Below are 11,990 nucleotides of genomic sequence, written 5' to 3'. Positions count from 1 at the left end.
TTCGGTGGTAAATAAATTGTTGTTATTCTTTAAAGTTTCAGGTTCGAGCACCAGGAATGTCAGGGGTGTGAGTGCACTAGGAATGTCAGGAGTGTGAGTGTTCAATGTCATATGGTTGAGATTTATATTTGAATAGATAATGTCTTGTACTTACCCTAGAATAAAAAAGACTTAGATTGCTTATGGTATTACTCTTTTCTTGGATAGTATGAGGTAATAATAAGATATATGTAAAATTTCTTAATCTATTAACAACGCATACACCCTTACAAACACAATTATTCGACCCTAAGATTTCTAATGAAACAACACAATTTGATGGGTTCACTTATATAGGGACGGAGCTATTCCTTGTCCCAGGGGCCACTGCCCCCAACCCACTATTTTTTTATTAAAAAAAATATGGACAAATATTAGATTAAAGTTCCAAATTTTAGTTTATTTTAATTTTATTTATTGATTTTCTATGATTAATTATACTTTACTTTATATTTTCTACAATCAATTATACTTTGTCCCCTTCAATTGAAATCCTCATTCTGTCCCTGTACTTGTGATATTGCTTAAGAATACATACACACTCATAAATATTATTGTCTTGAACAAAAATCTTACAATGTATTTTTGAAGGTTTTTATGTTTAATATTGTTTATATCTCCTAATTATTAATTAGTGCAATTAATGATGCTTTCTATCATGTAACAACCTATCATTTAATGTTGTGGGGTTATAATTCTTGAGAAGATTGACACAAGAAATATAATTCTGTAGCAATAATGTGTAGATTCTTTTAAACAATAAAATGTGTAGTTTAGAAAGATCAAAGATATATTTTACATTTTCATTAAACTACCTATAATGTTTTAAATCCTTAATAAAAAAATATATTTTAAACTCGATTATTTAAGTAGGCCCTGACTAACCCTTCACAGGGTACTAAACAATCTTTCCTTTGAGCCATTTAATGACATCATTAACTTGTAATTTTTTTTCCAAATCTTTACAATCAAATTTCAACACCGAAAGTTGGTACTGTTAAAAGTTAGTTCAAAGTTTAGTAAATGTTTCTTTGAAAAATGTTTTTCAAAGTTTGGTAAAATTTGGTAGATGTTTGTTGAAAATAGGAATGGGTAAATTCACTTTAGTCATTGCACTTTAGGGTATTTTCAAAGATTAGTCCCTAAGTTTCAACTATAAATACCCTAGCTCATTTAGCTTCAAAATCATCCCAAATCCCAAATCATTTCTTTCTCTCAATACTAGAGAGTTTCTTATGAGTAATGAGTGTTTTGTAAACACCTGTAAATTTTCTCTCTTTGTAAAAGATCTGCAGTAGTCCGGAGACGTAAGCACAATTGGCTGAACTCCGTTATCAATTTTCGGGTATTATTTTTCCGCTTTTATTTCACATTCTTACTAATCTGGTTATAGGGAAATTACTTGTTTACTCGTTTATTTCCCAACAACTGGTAATCAGAGCTTTTGGTTGTGAATTTTGTCAATTTTTGCGGGGTTATTATTTATTACTATTCACATGAATAGTGAATTTTTGTCGGCGATACAAATTTGTCGACGGAGGTGTTCTAATATACGGCGGTTCTCGAAAATTGTCAGAACGATCCAAAGAAGCCATATTCGAGTGGGAGCGATGGCTGCAGACGAAGGGAAGGTGAAAATTGAAAAGTTCGATGGTGCGGACTTTGGCTTTTGGAAGATGCAGATTAAAGATTTTCTGTACCAGAAAAATCTATATCAACCTCTCTTAGGAAAGCAACTAGAGGGCATGAAGAATGAAGACTGAGCTCTTCTCGACAGACAAGCCCTCGGAGTTATCCGACTGACGTTATCCCGCAATGTTGCTTCAACATAGCAAAGGAAAAGACCACGACGGGTCTTATGGCGGCTCTCTCCAGTATGTATGAGAAGCCATCAGCCTTAAACAAAGTTCATTTGATGAGGCGATTATTCAATTTGCGGATAGCGGAAGGAGCATCGGTGGCTCAACACCTAAATAAACTCAACACAATCACAACCCAGTTGAGTTCCGTGGAAATTGAATTCGATGATGAAGTTCGAGCTTTAATTCTCTTATCGTCTCTACCAGACAGTTGGAATGCTACTGTTACAGTAGTCAGCAGCTTGTCGGGAAACAGCAAATTAAAATTCGACGATGTTTGGGATCTGGTATTGAGTGAAGAAATTCAACGGAGAGAATCGGGTGAAGCATCAACCTCCTCAGCCTTGCACACAAAGTCCAGAGGGAGAACTTCAGAAATAAATTCAAATCGTGGCAGATCCAAATCCAGAACGGGAAAATCCAGAACGGGAAAGAAAGATTTTACCTGTTATAATTGCGGCAAGAATGGCCACTTTAAAAAGGATTGCCGAGCACCGAAGAAAAATATCGGCGCACAGGAATCTGCCAACATGACAGAGGATACAGGTGATTCCATGATTCTAAGCGTCAACAGTCCGATTGAATTATGGATCTTGGATTTAGGAACATCTTTCCACTCCACCCCATGCCGAGAAATCATGGAGAACTATGTCAGTGGTGATTTTGAGAAGGTTCATCTAGCTGATGATGAAACCTTGAAGATCGTCGGAAAATGAGACATCCGATTAAAGTTGCCAAACCAGACCACCTGGACGCTGAAAGGAGTAAGATATATTCCTAGCCTCAAAAGAAATTCGATTTCTGTAGGACAGCTTGATGGAGAGAGATATAGCACAACCTTTTCAGGCTGTGAATAGAAGATTACCAAAGGAGCACTCGTCATTGCTCGTGGTAAGAAGACTGGTACTCTCTGTGTAACCTCAAATTTAGAGAATATCATTGCAGTAGCATATGCTGATGGAAAATCAAACCTATGGCACCAAAGGCTTGGCCATATGAGCGAGAAAGGGATGAAGACACTTTTGTCAAAAGGGAAGCTGTCGGATCTAAAGAGTATAGATGTCGGACTATGCGATGATTTCATCTTTGGCAAACAAAATAAAGTCAATTTTGCAAAGATTGGCAAGACACCCAAGGCATAAAAGTTAGAGTTGGTTCATACTGACGTGTGGGGACCATCTCTAATTCCATCTCTTGCATGCTCATTATATTATGTCACCTTCATCGATGATTCTACACGGAAGGTGTGGGTTTATTTTCTGAAGAAAAAATCAGAAGTCTTTGATACCTTCAGAAAATGGAAGGTCATGGTGGAAAATGAGATTGGTCTGAAAGTCAAGCGGTTGAGGTCTGATAATGGAGGAGAGTACAGAAATCGTAGATTCAGAGAATTTTGTGTAAACAATGGGATCAAGATGGAGACAACAGTTTCCATGACACCGCAACAGAATGGCGTAGCAGAGCGCATGAACAGAACTCTGAATGAACGTGCCAGAAGCATGAGGATACATGCCGGATTGCCCAAATTTCTATGGGTTGAAGCTATCAACACTGCAGCTTACCTGATCAACCGTGAGCCCTCAGTTCCTTTGGATGGCAGAATACCATAGGAAGTTTGGAGCAAGAAAGAAATAAACCTTTCACACTTAAGAGTGTTTAGTTGTATTTCTTATGTATACATAGACTCTGCTGAAAGAAGTAAACTTGATGCTAAGTCCAACAAATATGCCTTTGTTGGTTATGGCGGTGATGAGTTCAGTTACCGGTTTTGGGACTACGAAAATTGAAAGATCATCAGAAACAGAGATGTCATTTTCAATGAGAATGTGATGTACAAAGACAGGTCAACTGTAGAATCAAGTAGCTCCAATACCGAAGCTGAAACAAAGGAATTTTCTGAGTTCGAGGAGATTTCTAGAAATGATGTTCAGATCAATCCTGAAGTAGTTCAAGAAGAACCAGGCACACCAGAACTGAGACGCTCCTCCAGAATTCCTAAACCAACCCAACGGTATTCTCCTTCTTTGCACTACTTATTGCTGACTGACAATGGTGAACCAGAGTGCTATGATGAAGCAATGCAAGTGGAGGATTCAGTCAAGTGGGAGTCTTCCATGAAAGATGAGATGGACTCGCTTATGTCAAATCAGACGTGGGAATTAGTTGAATTACCACCAGGCAAGAAAGCTCTCCACAACAAGTGGATTTACAGGATCAAGGAAGAGCACGATGGGAGAAAACGCTACAAAGTGAGATTGATTGTCAAAGGTTTTCAACAAAAAGAAGGTATTGACTACAATGAAATTTTCTCTCCAGTCGTGAAGTTGTCTACAATCAGACTGGTATTGAAAATTGTAGTTGCAGAGAATTTACATCTTGAGCAGTTAGATGTAAAGACAGCTTTCCTTCATGATGATTTGGAGGAATAAATATATATGAGGCAGCCAGAAGGCTTCATAGAGGCAGGCAAGAAAAACCTGGTATGTAGGTTGAAGAAGAGCTTGTATGGTTTAAAACAAGCTCCTAGACAGTGGTACAAGAAGTTCGATAGCTTCATGGGTAGCAGTGGTTTTACCATATGCCAAGAAGATCATTGTTGCTACATCAAGAGGTTCGACAATAGCTTCATTATTTTATTGTTGTACGTTGATGACATGCTCGTTGTAGGCTCAAACATACAAGAGATTATACACTTGAAGCAAAAATTGTCGAAGCAGTTTGCTATGAAGGATATGGGCACTGTAAAGAAGATTCTTGGGATGAGGATCAAGAGAGACACAAAGTCGGGGACTTTGATGTTATCACAGGCTGAGTACATCAACAAAGTACTCTCCAGGTTCAACATGCAAGATGCTAAACCAGTAAGTACACCTTTAGGTGTTCATTTTAGACTCTCCAAATAATAGTCACCAAAGACGGAGGAAGAACGTGCACACATGGTGAAGGTGCCGTATGCCTCAGTAATTGAAAGTCTAATGTATGCCATGGTTTGTACCAGACCAGATATTGCTCAAGCAGCGGGAGCTGTTAGCAGGTACATGAATAATCCGGGCAAGGTACACTGGGAAGCAGTCAAATGGATCCTCAGATATCTGCGGGGTACTACAAACAAAGAACTTTGTTTCAAAGGTGGAGATACGATACTGACAGGCTATGTAGATGCTGACTTAGCCGGAAATATTGACATCAGAAGGAGCACTACATGGTATGCCTATACTCTAGGAGGAACTGCAGTGAGTTGGGTTTCTCAACTACAGAAGATAGTTGCTCTCTCCACAACTGAAGCAAAATATGTCGTTGTTACGGAAGCTAGCAAGGAGATGGTTTGGCTCCAAAGTTTCTTGGAAGAGTTAGGCAAGAAACAAGAAAACAATGTCTTGTATTGCGACAGTCAAAGTGCTATCCATCTAGCAAAGAATCCGTCTTTTCATTCCAGGACGAAGCACATACAATTGAGATATCATTTTATCCGATCTCTTCTAGAAGATGGGATTTTGAAACTTGGAAAGATTAGTGGATCTCAAAATCAGGCAGACATGTTGACAAAGACGGTGACTACGGACAAACTAAAGTTGTGTTCAGCTTCAGTTGGCATGCTAGAATAACAAGACCAGAAATACTGTTGCATTGATCGAGGTGTGAAGACAGATTAAAATCAGTCTTCAAGTGGGAGATTGTTAAAAGTTAGTTCAAAGTTTGGCAACCAACTTTGAAAAATGTTTTTCAAAGTTTGGTAAATGTTTCTTTGAAAAATGTTTTTCAAAGTTTGGTAGATGTTTGTTGAAAATAGGATGGGTAAATTCACTTTAGTCATTGCACTTTAGGGTATTTTCAAAGATTAGTCCCCTAAGTTTCAACTATACATACCCTAGCTCATTTAGCTTCAAAATCATCCCAAATCCCAAATCATTTTTCTCCTAATACTAGAGAGTTTCTTGTGAGTAGTGAGTGTTTTGTAAACACCTGTAAATTTTCTCTCTTAGTAAAAGATCTGCAGCAGTCTGGAGACGTAAGCACAATTGGCTGAACTCCGTTATCAATTTTCGGGTATTATTTTTCCGCTTTTATTTTGCATTCTTACTAATTTGATTATAGGGAAATTACTTGTTTACTCGTTTATTTCCCAACAGGTACTTGCTAATGCTGTTGTTGGCTGCAACTGTAATCAATGATAATCTTGAATGCTCACACCACTTTTGCAATTATCTAGTCCCAGTTTTGAAGCAGCATATATAGCCCCAAAACTCTTGCTTTGTTCAATCTCTCTATATTTTTTCCTCTCCTAAAACCCACATCATTCCTCGGAGACGGTGCAGGGAAGTGGCAGTGCAAGTCAAACCACCATGTCTATAATAACATTGCTACTGTGCTTAGTGGATTGATTCTGCAACTTACATTGTCGGAGGCTCCAATGGGAGGACGTTTAACACGGCTGCTTGGCCTAAGGGGAAGCGGTTCAGGGCCGACGATGTGCTCAGGAACTATAAATACCTAAAACATGGGAAAATATCTCATAATCTGTATCTGAAGTCACTCAAACTTGTGCAATGATGTTATGGGGCTCAATTACGATGCGACTATCCACAATGTGATGGTAGTGAACAGAGGAGGCTACACTGGTTGCACCACGCTGGCCGGTGCAAAAGTATACAGTTCAGGGAAAGATAAGGTAAAAACTGGCCAAGGGACTCAACTTCTTTATATGCAACACTGCTGGTCACTGTGAATCTGGAATGAAGATTGCCGTAAATGTAGTGTAATGCAGATTACAGCAGCTTTATATGTCCCCCCAAGATTTGGTTTAACATGTATGTTTGTGCTAAGCGTCGTTCTGTTCGACGACATATGTGTTTAACATGTATTGGAACAACAAGAACAAATATAGTACGTGATGATGATGAAACTAGTTTAAAATTAGTGATTGTATGCCATTTGCTACATATACTGAACCTAGTTTGAAGCTACACAAAGATGATGAAGACAAGTAGACATCACTAATTTTAAGCAAATAGTTGGCAGTCTCATGTATTTGACATCCACTGGGCGTGCCATCATGATGGAGAAAATTAGTAGATACATAATAAAAGCCGGATGGGATGCATCTCAATGCAGCTAAAAGAGTTAAAACATGAGAGTGATGTGAATAAGACAACATATATATTTATAAAACTGGAAATTTATACGAAATAAATTGTTAATGTAAAAGTATTCCATCAAATTTCATATATCGAATCAAATTTGTTTAACTTATTTTTAATGATATGTCATAATTTTATTTACTTACATTACATGAAATTATACACCATTAATGCGTAAAACATAATACTTTAATAATATACATAAAAATAAGCACAAATAATGTGGATTGAGTTTAGTTTAGTTGATATTATTGTTGATATAACATATTAAAAGATGTAAAATCAACTATGTTTAAGATTTTAATATTTTCTTATTTTAGTTTGGTATAAAAAAAATCTTCCTATTTTAAAAATAGGAAGATTTTGAGACATCTGAATACTTATCAAAATATCAACATAAAAAGTTAGAAGATAATAAGCTCACCTTAAATGGGAAAAATATAAGGTAAAGTAAACAAGGTAAAGTTAAATAAATCTAATAATAATTTTGTAACAATTTAATATTTTTTATGATCATTTTGTGCATAGTATGGATTATTTTATAAATTTAATGATAATTTGATAATTTTTAAAAGTTGAAGACTAAAAGTCATTTTAGTATAGTCAATGACATGTAGTGTACTTTACCCGAAAATATATCACACCGCGACTCTCTATAATTTTCTCTGGTCTCATCGCATTTATACACATATCACTTTGCAACTCAAGCCATTGAAAAAAATTGTTGAAACTTTAATACCATGTATAGAGCACAAGAAGAGGTACAATCTCTAGGGTTTTTTGGCATATTGAGGACCCTACGAACTCATCTTTTCATGAAGCAATCAGTGTTGCTTTACTCCTCCCTCTCTCTTTCATCTTCATGCCGAAGTTTGAGGATCTTCTCGGTGAAATACAACACTGCCAACTACGACCTTCCGACCTTATCTCCCATGAATGGCTTTACTTCGGCATTTTAACTCTGCCTACTTTGTCTTTCACCTTTTCGCCTGCATATATACAGCTTGGGAACTAACGTTTGCTATTTCACTTTGTTTATGATGTGCTTATAATAATATGTAGAATCTCATGATGTTTGTTACTTGTATTCTTTTAGAGTGCTAAATCTGGGTTTATTCATGTTAATGGAAGAAAACCCAACTCCTAATAAACAAGCCACAGTTAATTAAGTCCATACTGTCGAACAAGCTGATAAATATCAACACCACCCTACTTACAGGATATCTCTCTTCTCCTTTTTCCCTTTGCCTAAACCCTCGGATGAGTACGTTTACTTTCAATATCGACACAGAAATTCCCTTCAATGGGCCGTATGGGGGATCCTGTTCAGCGTCCGATGTGCTTGAACCGCACAAGCACAGTGCACTGATGTCAAGCTCAACAGCCACTCATGACAAGGGTGTGCCTTCCGGAGCAGGTGTGAAGAGCCGGGAACATATCACATAATGTCTGAACTGCTGGAGGAGTCAGTGCTGTACATTGGCTTATATTGAGACTTTTTAGACCTTCCTCATCATATCTATCTTCATAGACTGCCACAACAAAGGCTTGTTCTTCACTCGGCTGTGGGCCAGCGAGTACATTGCCCGGTCTGTGATATTACGACAATAGTACAGATCGAGTGACCTCAAATGGAGGCATTTATTTGCCAAAGCAATCACACTATCGTCTGCAATAAAGATTTTAAGAGGTCATGAGTCTTTCATCTTCAAACATGCCATGCTTAACTTCCATGCTTGAAATTGAAAACTAATAAACATGTTCGGTTCTTAAATCAACAAATAATGACTCGATCCAGTAAAGCTACAAGGTCATGAATAATCTTTTCTAGGTAAGGAAAATTCTATCAGATGTCTGTAAAACTTATGAAACAAAAAATGTGGGATCAGGGAATACCTGTTATGCGAACACAGCCACACAAGTCCACGCATCTGAGATCAGGGCATCCATAAGCTAGACTCATCACTCCTATATCACCAACATTATCACACCATCCCAGATTTAAAGATTGCAACATATTACAGTTTCGTCCAATAGCCTGTGCATTTAATCGTTAAAGCAATTCGTTTTAACCAGGAAAATAACTAGGCAGGGTACTGTTCATACCTGCAATGCCCTGTCAGTCGCGGCTTTAACACATCCACAGAGATTTAATATTTTAAGTTTTCGACAAAAGTTAGTCAATATGCAAGAGCTTCATCACTGAAAGACGTGCAGCCACTGATATTAAGCTTTGTAAGGTTAGGACAACCATGGGCCAACGCATTCAATGAGCAGTCAGTAAGCTTGAAACTTTTGCTCAAGTCCAGCTCCTGCAGATCATGACAAAAGTTTGCAATAGTCTCGACAGCATTGTCTTCAAGCTGGGGATTCTCTTGACGCAGTATCAGAGTTTGCAATTTGGTGAATTTAGGAGCAAGATATAGAACCAAGTTGTTCATGTTCTTTTTGCACCTGATGCAGATTTCACACAATCAAGTTATAGCAAGTTGTGTATCCAGAAACAAAGACACACTGCTACAGCGTTCCAAATCATGCAAGTTTGCAGTTATCATAATTCAAACGAAAAGTAACACACAAATAAAGCAGTGTGAATAGAAAAGCCTGGATCAAAGCCACACTGAAAATGGAAATTTATGAGATTGACTAAGCACGTTTTTAGGAAGATTGAAATCCCTGAAAACGCTAAAAAAACAGACTGAGACTGACTGAAGCTTGTTGGTTCCTTTTGATGATTAGCAGTGCAGACCAATTAGTATATGGAGAACTTTAAGAGAGAATGGCTTAGGCCTCTTGTACCTCCAACAGTAGCAATTAAGAAAATTCACAATTCCTCGAGTTGGGGACTTGGGGTTGATGTATATGAACAACATCTAGAATCGACTTCAAGAACATAGCATTAAGAAGAAGGTACGGTCCACGGACCTTAAAGCTATAAAAGAATCAGAAAATAGCAATCAAATATCTCACAGGTATAGGCTGTAACTTGAGCAAAACTACTAAAAGGTTTTACTTAGAACTTGTATATCAAATTATCAAAAACAACAAAACTTGTATATCATCCAAAGTCTTCGCACCAAAAACGTTTCACATGAAAACTAATGTGTTTGCTCGTGCCAGAATTCATCATATATATGTAAGAAAATACTGATAGTTAAAAAAGAGCATATACCATGAGAGATTGAGTTGTGTGAGGCCCAAACAAATGGCATCCCTCCACCCACAACAAACACCGGAAGCAACAATAGCAGTCCGATCATCGACAAGAGACACTATCTCAACAGCAGCTCCATAGGAATATCTTTCCACTCAGTGATTACAGATCCCTCCATCTTAACTTCCACACCACTACTTCCAGCAGCAACCATCATCAGCTTCTCAAAGCTCGAGTAAATGTTTACACCAACTTATATGTAAATGTTTAAAAATAGATAATGATCACCATATTCCTATAACAAAAAAGAGATGCCCTAAATTTAGTCAACAAAGCAAGAAAGAACGACAGGCGTCTAGATTAGATAAACTGCATATGTCAAAACCTTAGATAAACTGCAGAAATGTGACAGAGGACCATTTCTCATAAAATCAAATTTACAAAACTTTTGGGTATTCTAAGGTGCCTTGGCCCAAACTAAAAACTTTACCTTTCTTTCTAGTTTTAAATCTTCTGAGGACATAACAAAACAGGTTGTTCACAAGAAAGAAACCCGTTTCAACAAATTGGATATCAGAGCAATGAGGATAGCCATAAAAAGAATTGTAGAAATGATCAGTGAACGAAAAAGGAAATTTAACCAGACACTGATAATTGATTGGACATAACATTTCTAGCGAAAAATAACTTCACAAGTTTAGAATTATGGTTTTTCAGCAAAAGGATTAAAATTGAATCAGCTTGAGCTCAAATTTATGCAACAAAAAGGAATGGATGAAACAAAAACTAAAACAAGAGGCAATCCCAGGAAAAAAAAACTCAATTTAAAAGGAAAAGAGAATGAAAATGGAAGATAGAGGTTATGATCATACCTTCTCTGTGTTTTATCTGGTTCTCCGCTTTGTCCTATGACCAATTCACTTGTGTGTTGTTTTGGTCTTCTCGAAAGAGAAAATATGAAGAAGCAAAGGAAGGCTCGAGTTATTAATTATTTATTAAGACATGAGAGAGAGAGAGAGAGAGAGAGAGAGAGAAACGTACGGGAGATAATTAGAGACCACCGAGGTGACACGCGTCATGATATATCGGTGACAACGTCATGGGACCCACATGCCTCCAATCCCTGAATATAATCCTCGGCAAGATATTCTTTGAAGATCAATTTATTGTTGAAATTGTCGTAATCGGTTTTTATTCGGACACGAATTTTTTTGGTAAAATTATGTGAATGAAATAAATGATTTTTTTATGAAATGTTTTAGAGTCACCATCGAATTTTTTGGGTTATGTAGGTCAAATACTTGAAAAATCATCTTTTAAAAGAGTTTTTAAGAAAATACTATTTAAAAGATAAATCGGTATGCGTATAACCAAAATTTTATTTTTTAGTAATAAAAAGAGATTCGTGGTCGATTACGTTTGGGGAAGAATTAGCACCCCACAACGTCCAAAATTGGTACCCATTGTTTGTAAAATTGTCTCTAGTAGTGAAAATCTAAAAATTTGAATATCAATTTAATTTATGATCCTGTTATTTCAGATTCAGTTGAATAATTCTTAAAGAAAGATATATTAAAATATTTTTTATAAAAACTAATATATATATATATATATATATATATATATGATTTTTAAATAGGGTATTTATTTATTTAAAAATATCAGAAAAGAACATCTAGTTACTTTAAGACAATTCCTTTCTTCAATATTAAAAAATGAATAAATATTAATAATATATATATATATATATATAATTTTGTTTTTTTAAGTAAGGTATTTATTTATTTTAAAATATCGGAA

At 36.4% G+C, this 11,990-nt stretch overlaps 2 pseudogenes; one reads left to right on the top strand and one right to left on the bottom strand.

Annotated features, from left to right (window-relative positions):
* The first annotated feature begins 6,038 nt into the window (after positions 1 to 6,038).
* LOC120216828 lies at positions 6,039 to 6,675 on the top strand (annotated as a pseudogene).
* A 1,502-nt stretch (positions 6,676 to 8,177) lies between these two features.
* On the bottom strand, positions 8,178 to 11,159 carry LOC120216959 (annotated as a pseudogene).
* Between the last annotated feature and the right edge of the window lie 831 nt (positions 11,160 to 11,990).

The sequence above is a fragment of the Hibiscus syriacus genome, unplaced genomic scaffold (genome assembly GCF_006381635.1).
Source record: "Hibiscus syriacus cultivar Baekdansim isolate YM2019G1 unplaced genomic scaffold, ASM638163v2 tig00110174_pilon, whole genome shotgun sequence".
In the NCBI taxonomy this organism is placed as follows: Eukaryota; Viridiplantae; Streptophyta; class Magnoliopsida; order Malvales; family Malvaceae; genus Hibiscus; species Hibiscus syriacus.
Note: the sequence above shows the minus strand (reverse complement) of the source record. Positions and strands in the feature narration are given on the sequence as shown.